The following is a 12,933-nucleotide window of genomic DNA, read 5'->3' on the forward strand; positions in this document are numbered from 1 at the left end:
TGGCAGTAGTCTCCAGTTTCCGTGCCCAAAAAGAACCCATCAAAATCCAGCTTAAGATAAGCAGATGAAGCATAACAGTAATGTTTTGTATTTGCTCTTTAGGATGTTATATCATATTTGGCCTCACCACAATTTTTTTGTTACCAACCTACATCAACTTCCAGACTAGAACTGGTGTCATGCTCATGATACCCATTAGGTTGAAACTGTAGTCTATGACTGGTATATGTATTAGAGTAGGAATAGAATTGGTCTTGCAAAAATGAATACTCCAATTTATGTTTGTGTGTACGTGCATGTGTGAAAAAAAAATTGAAAAGCATAGTATGTATTACACCACTTTATTGGACTAGCAGAGCTTTGGAACAATAAGCTGTCAGGAGGTACTACTTTATTAAGTCAAAATGTTTAAAGGATCACTATAGTGTCAGGAAAACAAAGCAGTTTTCCTGACACTATAGTGCCCTGAGGGTGCCCCCACCCTCAAGGTCCCCCTCCCTTGGCGCTAAAGGGGTTAAAACCCCTTCAGCAATTTACCTTAATCCAGCACCAGGCTTCCTTGGCGCTGGTGACCTCTCCTCCCTGTCTGACGTCATCTCCCCCGTCCGACGTCACTGGAGCGAAATTCGTCTCCAGCGTCGCAGATGCACCTCTAGTGGCTGTCCAGAAGACAGCCACTAGAGGCTGGCTTAACCTCAAATGTAAACATAGCAGTTTCTCTGAAACTTCTATGTTTACATGTGAAGGGTTAAAACCTGAGGGACCTGTCACCCAGACCACTTCATTGAGCTGAAGTGGTCTGGATGACTATAGTGTCCCTTTATGACTTGACATAGGAAGGTTCCAACAAAAGCTTCCAAAGGAATGTCAGTCCAATGAAAAAGGTATTACAAGATAATGTATCTATAAAACTGTTACTCCACCTTTTAAACACCTTTTTAATAGTGCTCCAATATAATCTGTCTTTTCAACACTTTTTATTCATCTTTTTTTATTTTTTTTCCCCCCTCTCTTTCTTCTGATGATATTTCAATTAAAATGAATGACATTACTTGGAAACAAGATGCATTGTCCATCTGAAGAATATTTTATACATTTAATATAAAAAATCAAAGCTACTTACCTGTCTCAAGCACCTCCTCTCACCCCAAATTCGCTGAAAATCGTTTTGTGTTCATAAATATTAGGCACCAAATGTGTTGGGGAAAAAAAATGTGATGTGCTGCAATTTAGAGAATTAATATGCAAATAAAGGAAAACAGCCTAAAAAGTGAACACAACATATAACCCCCATTGTCTGCAGACTCATAATATAGTGCATTGCTTTACACCCTAAGGAAACTCTGCTTTATTTATACTATTTCTGTTCTTTGTTGTAAGATTCTCAGCGTTCCACTGACTTTGTTGGCATTGAGGGTCAGTTGGCACACAGCAGTATCTCTCTCTCCCATCCGCTAGCCCAGACCTGAATGACTGGTGTTACTGAACGTCACAAGTGACGTGCTGGAGCCCAGAGTCCTCACTCCTTATGCTGCTGCTGCCGCTGCCTCCTCCTCCGCTGCTTTCACGGTGTCAGCGCACAGCCAGCGCCTGCAGCCTCAGCCAGCGCCGGATAGCAGGAGCCGTGTCAGCGCCGTGCTGACGAGCAACATTCCGAGCGATAGGGAAGGCTAGAATTCTACTGTCAACATTCTGAGCCAAGTCAGCCGCAGCAGTGCTGCCCCATATATGGGCACTGGAGGCGGATGCTGCTTCTCCTGGATGGAGACAGGAGCCAGTGAAGGACCTGTTCATCTTGATATGTCCTTTTAGCAATCTTTCAAAAGATTCCCCCCTCTCCCCACCACCCCCTTTCTCCTCAACATGTATCTCTCCATGGAATTTAGCTGGTATTAAGCAGTCTCTGGGTATCTGTGGATTTTGCCATCACAATTTATATTATTTTTAGCGGCTGAAATATTGTACATTTTATTTATTTATTTTTTTCTTCCTTTCTTTTGGATCTCTCCCTTTTTTCTTTTTTTGGCTGTGTTTGTTTGCTAAAAATCGGATTCTTGTTGGAGCTGCTGGCTACTGAGGCTCCCTTAACAACAATGCTGGTATTCATTAAGAGAAGATACTGCAAAATGCATCAATTCAGCTTTGCCTAAGCTTTTTATTAGGGGGGGCAAACTCGAGTATTTATGATCCCCCTGATTTGGACATATACAAGGTAAGGGAGATCTGTCGTTTCTGTGGTTGAATCTCTATAAATTCCAATTGACGTTGCTATAAATAACTTTTGTCTGTTTTCCTCTAGACACAGCTGTTTAATTGTTTCATTAATTTTAACAATTGCCAAGAGACTTGCTTTTAATCAATCAATATGTCTCTTTGACAATAGCAAACATCAGATGTGCATTTTGTATCCAAACATATTGTAAGAAGAATAGTATTTGCACTAAACTGCAGTATGCACCTGAAGGAATTGCACACAAACATTTGATTAACATAAATTAAATGCAAAGGTCTCCACAATAAAACACCCAAGGATTTTTCAGTCAGGTAGAGGTCTTCTGCAATCGTTTGAGGAGCTGCTTTGTACCTGTGCAAGGGATCCTGATAGTGTTTTGCCCTTAAAGATAAAATAAAGTAAATCTGGAGAACTAGTCACTCCTTGAATAAAAACGGACAATTCCTCAAGCTGGCTCGGTCCTCTGGACACAGATGGGGCTAGTAAATCTAGAGCTGGTCTGAAAACCAATAGATAGTATGCAATGAACTCATCAACTAAGGCTAAGTTATGCAAATGGAAGAATGTTGCTGTATGCAGGAGGATACCAGAGAGGAAAAAGCTTTGTCTGTGTTAGCTGTAGTGTGAAGAGTCATTTGAAATGCATATATTGCCCTTACTAATCTGCAAAACAGATGTATAAACTCCCTGTCTCTTTATTTTCTCTTGCGATTATATTTCCCCTTTGATAATGAGCAATGGATAACTGTCAGAAATGAACAGAGGGTGTAAGTATCGCCATCAAATATAAAAGGCACAGAAGTTTAAGAATATAGAGAGGGGCTACAGTGGAAGAAGTAGGGGACAATTCCCTGTGTTATATATTCAAATGGAGTAAAACTGTGGTAACAAAACAGAGAATTTAGTGTTGAACTGTCTAGGAGTAACTAGAATATAGACACCAGTAAATAGATGGTTCTTAATATGATCTGATGAAATGACAAATACATTACTGAAACACTGTACAGTGCACATAACAACTTGTTAACCAGATAATTAACCATATATTAGATTTAGCAGAATTCTAGTTGTAGGACATAAATATGTCTTGACCTAAATCAAGATTTCTGTAGTTTATTGGGTCTATTGTGAATGATGTATTATTGTTCTGTTGGCAAATATCACCTGCTTTAACAAGGAAATTTCAGGATATTTATTATGGGTGAGTGATCTAAACCATAAATAGACATTCATTGTAAGAATGTCCTTGTGGTTGACTCAATGACATCCAAGCAAATATTGGCTTGAATGAAATGTAAACATTTTTTGTAAAATTCCCTCATAAACCTGTTCTTATTTTGCACATTTGTCTAACAGTGACCTCGTCTAAAACTGATTTCATGTAATTGTATCTGTTATTTGTAATTTCTGAAAATGTTGTGAAGAAGAGCTATAGTTGTCCATGTACTTCAGAATTCCATCTCCAACTTGCGTATTTAGAGTCTTTCGTGTGTGGTGGAAGGACACTTGCAGTAGGTCCAGATTTTCTCTGCAAAGTTATATGCTTGAAGTCAAGGTACCTTGTAAACCCACTTTTCCAAAATGAGAAGAAATATTATTAAGAGATTGACCCGGAACCGTGGGTCTGTGTGAATGGTACTTTAACACTTCGTGCCAAGAGATGCACTGGCTCCTCCTATTTTATTCTAGCTATTTGTCATAACTAGAATTCTACTTGTGGTCACCGCCTCATAAAAAGCAACAGTTTGCCAGAAAGTGTGACGTACTTTGAGGTTTACAAAAAAGCTTGGTGGATTTATTAATTTAAAGGGTGAACCTCGTCTCATCTACTTTAAGGAATGTCTCTGTACCATACAGATGATCTCAACACATTCACTTGCCTATTTGTAACAGGATGCAGCTGTTTGGGAAGCAGATCCTGCATCTTGTGGGGTAATTTGTCAAAGCACAGCAATACAAATCTGGGGCCAAGGTAGCAAAACGACATGACAACGTACAAATGTCACCTAAAATCTGTCATCCTCAAATATTTTAATCTGTTAGAGGTGGTGGTGAATCGGTACATGGTATTATCTACAATGTTTTTGTTTAAATATACTGTTATAAATGTCAGTTATAGGTTACACATCATTGCAGTTAACTGTATCATGGTTTTGCCAGAGTAGCAAGGTTCTGTTTCTGTGAGTTTCTGTAGCTGACGTATAATGGGATTGATTCCTCCAGTGGCACCAAATTATTATTTGGTGGAATGCGAAGTATCCAGTATTCTCCTGTGTTAGGGAAATGGTTTCTTATACAGTACACTATTAGTTTTAAATGGAGTTGGTACACATTAAAAGTGAATACACCCCCCAAAAGACTTGGGTTTCTCAGCAATATAAAGTCCTCAGAATAAAACACGAAAAATGAAGAAGTTTGGACATGTAGATCATAAAATCCAGCATTGTGTGTAATTTTACTATCATTATTGTTGTATAATATAATATTGTCTCTGATTTAAAAGGTTGTTAGCTCTGTCTTCAATCTGGACATCTGTGTGTGCATTGTAAGGCATCGCTACATCATTTACCCCGTACTGGTAAATGGGCCTGCAGCCTGTGACAGTTTCCCAGTGGGCTTGAAGACATTATCAAGGCATCTTTTTTTTTTTTCAGTTTATGCTTGGAGAATTGAACTCAAGTGTTCTGGCAATGGAAATTTCATATTGTGTCTAAATTTATACCCTAGTTACTAAAATCAAACTGAACCTGCCTGTAAGGTTGACAGGGCTGACATTTGAATGAATCTCAATCACTACAGAGAATCATCAGTCGCACACGGATTGATTGCAGAACAGTAATATAGAAAATGGGTTAATTGCTTCTAATTCTAATGCTTGGAAGGGAGGGAGAGCAAGAAGCTGCAACCGTGGCAAACAAAAACTGGGTGATTATAGGAAAGTTTCAAGAGAAATTATAGAATTAAAAATACTGGATAGCAGATTGGATAAGAGAGTGGGATGCTCGACTGTTCGGTGCAGTGAAGCTGTTTATCACAGATTTTCTGTTATATTGTAGAATGGAAGGAAAGAAATCAGGGGCTCAGACAGAAGGGATGTAAACTGAGAAGGGATTGCCAGATACAGCAGAAAGAGAGAAAAAAAAAGCATAATTAGGACATACAAGAATATATGTCTCTGTTAGAGAAAAGAAAGAAAAAGCTAAATTGCACAAAGCTGTTGAATAGAAGCCAGTCAGCATATTCATTCAGCCCGTGACTTTCCACTGAGCTGCTTCATCTAGAAGCAGTTTGATGTAAAGTCATCAATGTTTCAATTAATATTAACTAATTTACTTGACTGTTTTTGCATTTTCCTTGGATCAGTTAGCTGAGTGACAAAACACAAACATTAGAGTGATAACGCTGTAGATGTCTTTGCTGTTCGGCTTCTCTGCCAGCAAAAAAAGATGGTTGTACAAGTTATTATGAAACTGTTAAATCACGAAATGACTTGTGTCAAGGAATTGGACTGTATTGATTCTTCACATAGCTTTGGGGTGGGCAAGAAGAGCAAGTTGGCTTTGCCAAATAACTGTGGAGTTCTGGACTTCATCAAAATGCTAATCAATAATGTTTTACAGATTTTGAAACCCATACCATTTTGGAAATATGGCTCTGCTAATTAAAATGGCTCGAGACATATTCTACAATTTTTAGGACATTAGATTAATTTACAGTAATTTCTAGGCTGAACACTCATTTCTGAGTTGAACGAGAAATGCTAGTGCAAGAAAATGTGATTTATATGGTACTGCATGCCATTTACTATGAGAATCAATTTTTCTCATACCTTTTGAGCTCATTGATTTGTGCAGGCGAAAGGTTTAAGGCGGGTGGCTCAGCATTTATACTAGTGTCTCAAATGGATATAGTTATAATAAACCAAGCCAGCAAAATTTAGATATACTAAAAGAGTTTAGAAAACATTTAATCAAGTTACATCTCAATTAATAATATTATTATACTTTTGTGAAAAAGTTACCTGGGCATTGACAGGAGATATTTTTAGACTTGAATAGGAGACGTGCTGGCCATTGTTTCCATATTTGTCAACTGGCAGTGTGTACACAATTTAGAGTTCTTCTGAAGGGCAGATAGGAACTTTAGTACCAATTTAGTTTCAGATATTAAAGGGACGTGTCAGTCATACTCCAGGCAGCAACACAACTAAAGTGTATTTGATAACTTTTGGCCTCATAGTATGCTGTACTTTTCTCGTCTCTGTTCTTCTCTGTTAAAATGTCATTTGTTTTTCTAAGAAATATGCTTACTGCATCCCCATCTCCCTCCTCTGCAACAAAAAAAACAAACAATCTTTTTGAAATACTCATACTGACTGTGTTGGAAATTTACTAAAAAAGTTATACTAAGTCAAAAGTTATACTTTGTCTCAGTATTATTCCTATGCCTGACCTTTTTACACATTTGACGGAGCTACCACCATCTAGAAGTGTCAATCTCCCAGCCGTCAGTGACAGTGCCACTTTAGTCCAACTGCTGTAGCCCACGCCTTTTTTTAATTTAACTGCCTTATTACAAGCTGAGCTGAGTAGTATACTCACAATACTTCTAAAAAGGAAACTGATTGGTGAAAAGAGGAGCAAAACTGACAGATTCAAGCAGGGAGAAGAACCGGGTTGTGCCTAATCTAAATTGGAATATACCAAAAAATATTTTCACAGAAATAAAATATAAATAAGAAATAAAAAGAAAATAATACAGGTATACTGAAATAAAATATGGTAAAAAAAAAAAAAAGTATTTAAAAGGAACAGCCAACTTGATAGAGTTAAAACGTTCTTGGGGGTTGGGTTCTTGTTGTTCCAGAAGTATATGCAAGACACAAGAAAAAAGACTCCAATGGTGCAGTAAATAGTGAGATATGTATACGAAATTATATAGCTTATGTTTTACTCACATTTAACAGAGCTATATCCAGCTCTGGTGTGTATAGCGTGAAGTGGAATGATTCCCACTTCTTGGATATATGTGGTAGGTGGAAGAACACAGCATGACTATGAAGCCAAATGTGCTTAAGCCAAAATGTGCTTCAGTTGTGTTGGTGACCAGAAGGTTCCTTTAATGCTATTTGGTAGGAAATGGTAGGGATACTGTTAAGAAGAGCACTGATGATATTATGCTTTAAAGGAACATAATATCTCACTAGTGGTACATGTTTAGGAAGGTTTGTAGGTTTACTAGGTGGAATATATCAGCACCAGTTTGATTTCAGAAGTCAATAAAATTGGGTAGAAAAATGTTGCTATTAGGAATATTTGCTGAGTGAAACGTTGATGTTAAGTGTCCTTTGCTGGAAAAAGTATTCAGCTAATGGCAATTTGTTAGAACAAAGGTTGAAAGGTATATTTTTTATGTTGATAGTTTTTCCTGTTGAATTAGATTAGTGTAATTTGTTAATGAGGTTTTTCATTTAAAGCTTTTTGCTTATTGAAGTGGTTATGGTGCCAGGACCCATCAAGCTTTCATTTGATGAATTTGTTGAGCAATAGGATTTTCCAAGGTACTGCACTTGCAAGTCTTTCCACATCAGTGCTGCACATGGCTGTATGTCAGGAGGACTCCTGTTGAGCTGTTATATGTTTTTCTGTGAGTGAACAGGAAGATTGCACAACGCAAAATTTAGTTTCAGCAGGGTGATTTAATTTTATGGAGTTTGGTGATTTGTATTTCAAGATCTTGCATATATAAACAAGGAAATACAGAAATCAACTACTGTGAAGTTATCACCCACTCCTGCAGTATTTTAAATCATAGACACTCAGATAGGAAGTCTATGTAAAATTAGTATTGCATGTGTGCATATAGTTTCCTAATAAGTAGTAGAATTGGGTGATATTTCAGTTGAGCATACAGGCATTCTTTAACAGTTAGTAACGATTCTCTGTCTATTAGTTCTTTTAATTCCACTCTTGCACAAGTACTGTCCTTTCGAGTTCCATCCTATATGGAGTGCTAGTTACCCTGTAAATTAGTGAGCCCTGAGAGATGTGATCATTTGATAGAACACTCACTCACTTGTCTATTTGGAAACATTGGCTGTTGCCATTACTGAGTTAAGAATATGGCACACAGCCACATCATGATATGTTTGTTAACACAATGGACAGTTATAAATGCCTTTTTTATTTATTCATTTATGTTTTTAATTTTTTTTCAAATGACCACATTTTATTTATAAATAATAATAGTTATGCTTTATTTATTTTTATAGATCTTCATTATACCCTATTTTACTATATTAGGTTTAATACAATTATAAGAGTTTAGTAGCCTACTAGGTGTTGTTTTGGCTTTGGAAATAGCCCACACATATATGTCTATTAGGATCGCACATCAACATAGGACAGATCAATGCTATAACCGTAATGGCAATCACATTATGATTTAGGGGGCTTTCTTTGATGTCCCCATAAACGGAGGGGTAGAGGTCCAAATAGGGACTGTCCCTCCAGGCACAGGACTGGTTGGAGCTATGTATTGCTAAACACGTTGACATGTCATAAACAAATTATTATGTTTATTTATAACAATACATACATTGCTATATACCGTAGTTACTTTTTGCAACAACTTCATGTTTTCTGTTGAAATATCCAAATATCACCAAATTCACAGTATTTTATATTTGAATCCCCATAGAATTTGAGTGTATTGTACTCTAATGTATGTACAAATTAAAATACTTGACTCAGCCTGCTCGTACTTATTTGTTGCTGTATCTAAATAACACATTGATTTGTGTGTAGGTTTAAATTAGGTTTAGCACATTTGTTTTTAACATAGCACTCACAAAGTTAATTGGAGTTTCATTTCTTCATGTAGACAAATCATTTATTGTTCAGAAACATCTTTCCAGCTGCAGATGTCATTCATCATAAATTAAATGGACTGTTATCAATGAGAAACATTGTAATTAAAAAAAAAAAAAGGAATGTAATTCGGTAACACACACTTACAATGTTTTCCCTTTGAAATGTGCTTTCGATTTCAATATAATGTGTAAAATCCAGATTGAAAAGAAATGAATCATTCATTAGTGTTAAACTAATATTTTTTTTCCACAAATATAAAACATGATTTCATTCTCCTGGGCACCATTACCACTTTGAAATCCTCAAACGTTGCATCCATCATGTTAGGGTAAAGCTGTGAAACTCGTACTAGGCATGACATCTTATGTTTCCCTAAAAATGGGAAACTCAAGAGAAAATTGGATTACCGTATGTAATCTAAAATGAAAATATAGCATTGTGTTTAAAGAGGATATGCCACTTTTCGGGAGTATTAATGTTATGGTCACCTATGTTTGTGAGGTTTGTGAGGTATGAAAACATTTTTTTATGTAAAAATGCACAATGTTCAAATTATCTCTAAAGTGATGATGGTGAAAACGGTTTAATACTGAACTGTGGAATGGTGCGAATTGGTGGAATAAGCTGAAGTGGGTATGATGCCTAGATTGTCCATTTAAATTTGATTTAAAGCAAGAATGGGATATCACATAAAAAGTTTACCACAAGTTATGGGTTATTTTTAATTGCCCTGTTCACTGACAAAGAGATTTTCCATACCAAAGACGACAACCACGTATTTTACTGCAAATTACAGCTATACATCATACTCATTAAATGGCTAGCAAATACAATGATTATATTCACCAAACTGTGAAATGTCAGTATTAAACAAAGGCATTATACATTTAATGCCAGAACAGCTGACCTGGAATATTAGTTCGGTTGGATTTTATTTTCATTCTGACTGTTTTTGACATGAAATTTGTAATTATTAGATAATTTCTGGACAATTGTATCTTTGGTTAATAACAAGGAGATGCCAGTTAACTTTAAATACACTAACCAACACATTTTCTCCCATGTGTAGTTCCATTGCAGTCCCAAATCATTGTTTTAGTAAATGTACATATGTATATATGTTTATATTTGGCAGACGTGATTTTACATTAGCTATGTCTCCTATTCTATACAGTTTCTTACTATACCTATACTTGCTTTAAGATTAAGCATCATGCTATGCATATTAACAGGGCTATTTACTGAAGTAAGAATTTAAAATTAAGATCAAGTAACTAAACTGGAAGCATAGTTAACAGGGAGAATTCTTCCAGTTTGCCTTAAAGTAACACAGTAGTGTCCAATAAAATATATTTGAAAATAATTTCTTTGTGCCTTGGGGCACAGCACTCCACCCAAATTTGAAATCATCATGTCTCTGGGCATTGGTTTGATCCAATGCTTCTCACTTAGAAGCATTTAGGATCCTAGGCACATGTGAGGCTCTCCCGTGATCTGCCAGTCGAATTGGCTCAGCTTGGCCCAGTAGCATCTGCAGCTCTGGCATTGTCATAAAATGTAGGGAATGTAGCGCCATGGCTTCCACCAAATGAAAAAGGGAAACAGCGGAGGTATACTCACAAGGTGGAGCACCCACTCCCCACCATAGACCGCCGGACCCTGGGCTGCAGACTGGATGGGCTGGAGACTGGATGCTGAAGGTCAATGGGAAAAAATGAACCTCACCACCAAGTACTACCATTCATGAACAGGAATGACTGAAACCCATTTACATCAATACTCAATACAGGGTGCGATTGTGAGCTGGGAAGTATGATTTCCGGCCCTCTAACATAGATGCCTTAGAGGTTTGGCTAGAAGCCACGATATCAAGCACCCAAATAAGCCAGCTAAATAAAATTGGGATACTGGACAAGGGAGGAAATATTTATTGCACTTTACAAACTTCAATAAGATTAAATGTTTATAATGCCTACTGGGTTCAAATTTGAAATTCACTTTGAATTCCCAACAATTATCTCTCTATGGAGTCTTCTAATTTACTTTTTTTCATATTGAGTTCCATGACTACCTACAGCACTAGAATTTTGAATTTGTTATATTTTTCATTTCATGTGATTATGATATAAATATAAATGAATATCACCACCATGCTAACAGTATTGAATCCTATTAGGCTACAAGGTAGACAGCAGGAAAATGAGAAGAAGTGACTATGCAGCATTCTCTTTAAATCAGTGAATAGTATACTACAAATAATGGACTTGGATCATATTTTGATGTAAGAATCAATCTGACATACATGTATTCTTCAATTTATAGATAACATTCAGAGATGCTATATCTGTTCTTTAAGGAGAGTGGCCCTTTTAAAAGAGCTTTTCTTTTGTACTGTTTATTCCTATACAGTTTTTGTTTAGAGCACACTCATTTAAGCCCCTTAGTATGCAAATGCACAATCATTTCTTTCTTTTTAATTTCCTTTTCTTTTCTTTTTCCCAATTACTAGTCATAACAAAGCTGAATTTAAGGGTCTGCCAACTCAGGAACAAAAATTGACCGATTTCATGAAACATATATGGTTCAGACAGATGTCCTTTCCTTTTATTTTACTGGACATATATTCTATCTCTATTAACTAATGGGATGGCAATCATGGATGTAGATAGTAGTGCTGAATATGTCAGAATAAGAGCAAAAATATAAATAAAATACTGCCAGGCTCTGTAAATCAGACTCCTATCAAGATTCCATTAAACTCCAGGGCACCAAACTCTCCCCACTAATTATTTCAGCATATAGAAACTTCATAGCCTGTAATTGCGATATTGGCTAAAATAAAAAGAACGTTATTGAGTTACTGCTTAGTGACCAATGTCCTTTTGTAGAGCTTACAATTTAGTGAATGTCTATAACTATCCAAAATTCCTAACAGTGTTATCAGTCAGTCACAAGCATGAAACAAATGTCAATCAAAATAGCGTTAAAGTCCATCCCACGTTACATGTCAAGGCTTTATTTTTATCAGTCTTCCGTACCACTGGTATGCTGACCATTCAAGTTTAGGTTTGTATGGAGAAATGTAATTCTGAAAAGCAAATTGTTATTTATCTAATGTTAAAGTTGATCTATCTATCTATCTATCTATCTATCTATCTGTCTGTCTATCTAAACCATCCATATATCCACAAAATGAAAACACAAAGCACAATCCAATAGCTCTAGTAATGTCCATTAATATAAACCTTAGCTCTAAATATATGTGGGTATGGATAAGGCTCTTCCCTAACTTTTCACCATTTTTAAAAACTATAAAATAATTTAATACTCAGATGTATCCAACATCCTCAAAGCAAGCAAAATGTTACTCAAAAGCATGAAAACAAAACCAAAATCCCATATACTTCAAATGTAAAATAACAAACATAAAAAAACTGGATGAGTACTCAAAGAAAGATAAATCCATGCAGACGTAGTCAATATTGAGCTCTGTAGTAAAGTTATAATGCACTTGCAGTCAATGGGAAACTAATGATTCAATGTGATTGGTTGAAACAGCCCAATCGTTTTTGATGATTTTAGGTACAACTTCAACATCATAACTGTACAGGTCATTATTGTATCACTGATATATGCAGGTCTATTTTGCTGTAGTTTTTTTGTGAACTTAAAGGCTATTTATTTTAATATGTCTACTTCCACTGGCCGAAGATGGCTTTGGGATAGCATAAATAGTAAATTATTATATTTTCTATTTATTTTCAAGGATACATTCTATATAGTGCATGATAATTGTACGATGTAATATTGAAAAGCAGCTGCACTTCA

General features: G+C 36.2%; 1 protein-coding gene across 1 annotated transcript in view; it reads left to right on the forward strand.

Annotated features, from left to right (window-relative positions):
* Positions 1-1,523: 1,523 nt before the first annotated feature.
* Positions 1,524-12,933, forward strand: part of NLGN1 (neuroligin 1) — a 663,157-nt gene continuing 651,747 nt past the window's right edge. The window contains exon 1 of the mRNA XM_063442687.1: positions 1,524-2,212. The gene's annotated coding sequence lies outside the window, so the exon portion shown is untranslated. The remainder of the gene's footprint in view (positions 2,213-12,933) is intronic.

The sequence above is a fragment of the Pelobates fuscus genome, chromosome 2 (assembly GCF_036172605.1).
Source record: "Pelobates fuscus isolate aPelFus1 chromosome 2, aPelFus1.pri, whole genome shotgun sequence".
NCBI classification, from domain to species: domain Eukaryota; kingdom Metazoa; phylum Chordata; class Amphibia; order Anura; family Pelobatidae; genus Pelobates; species Pelobates fuscus.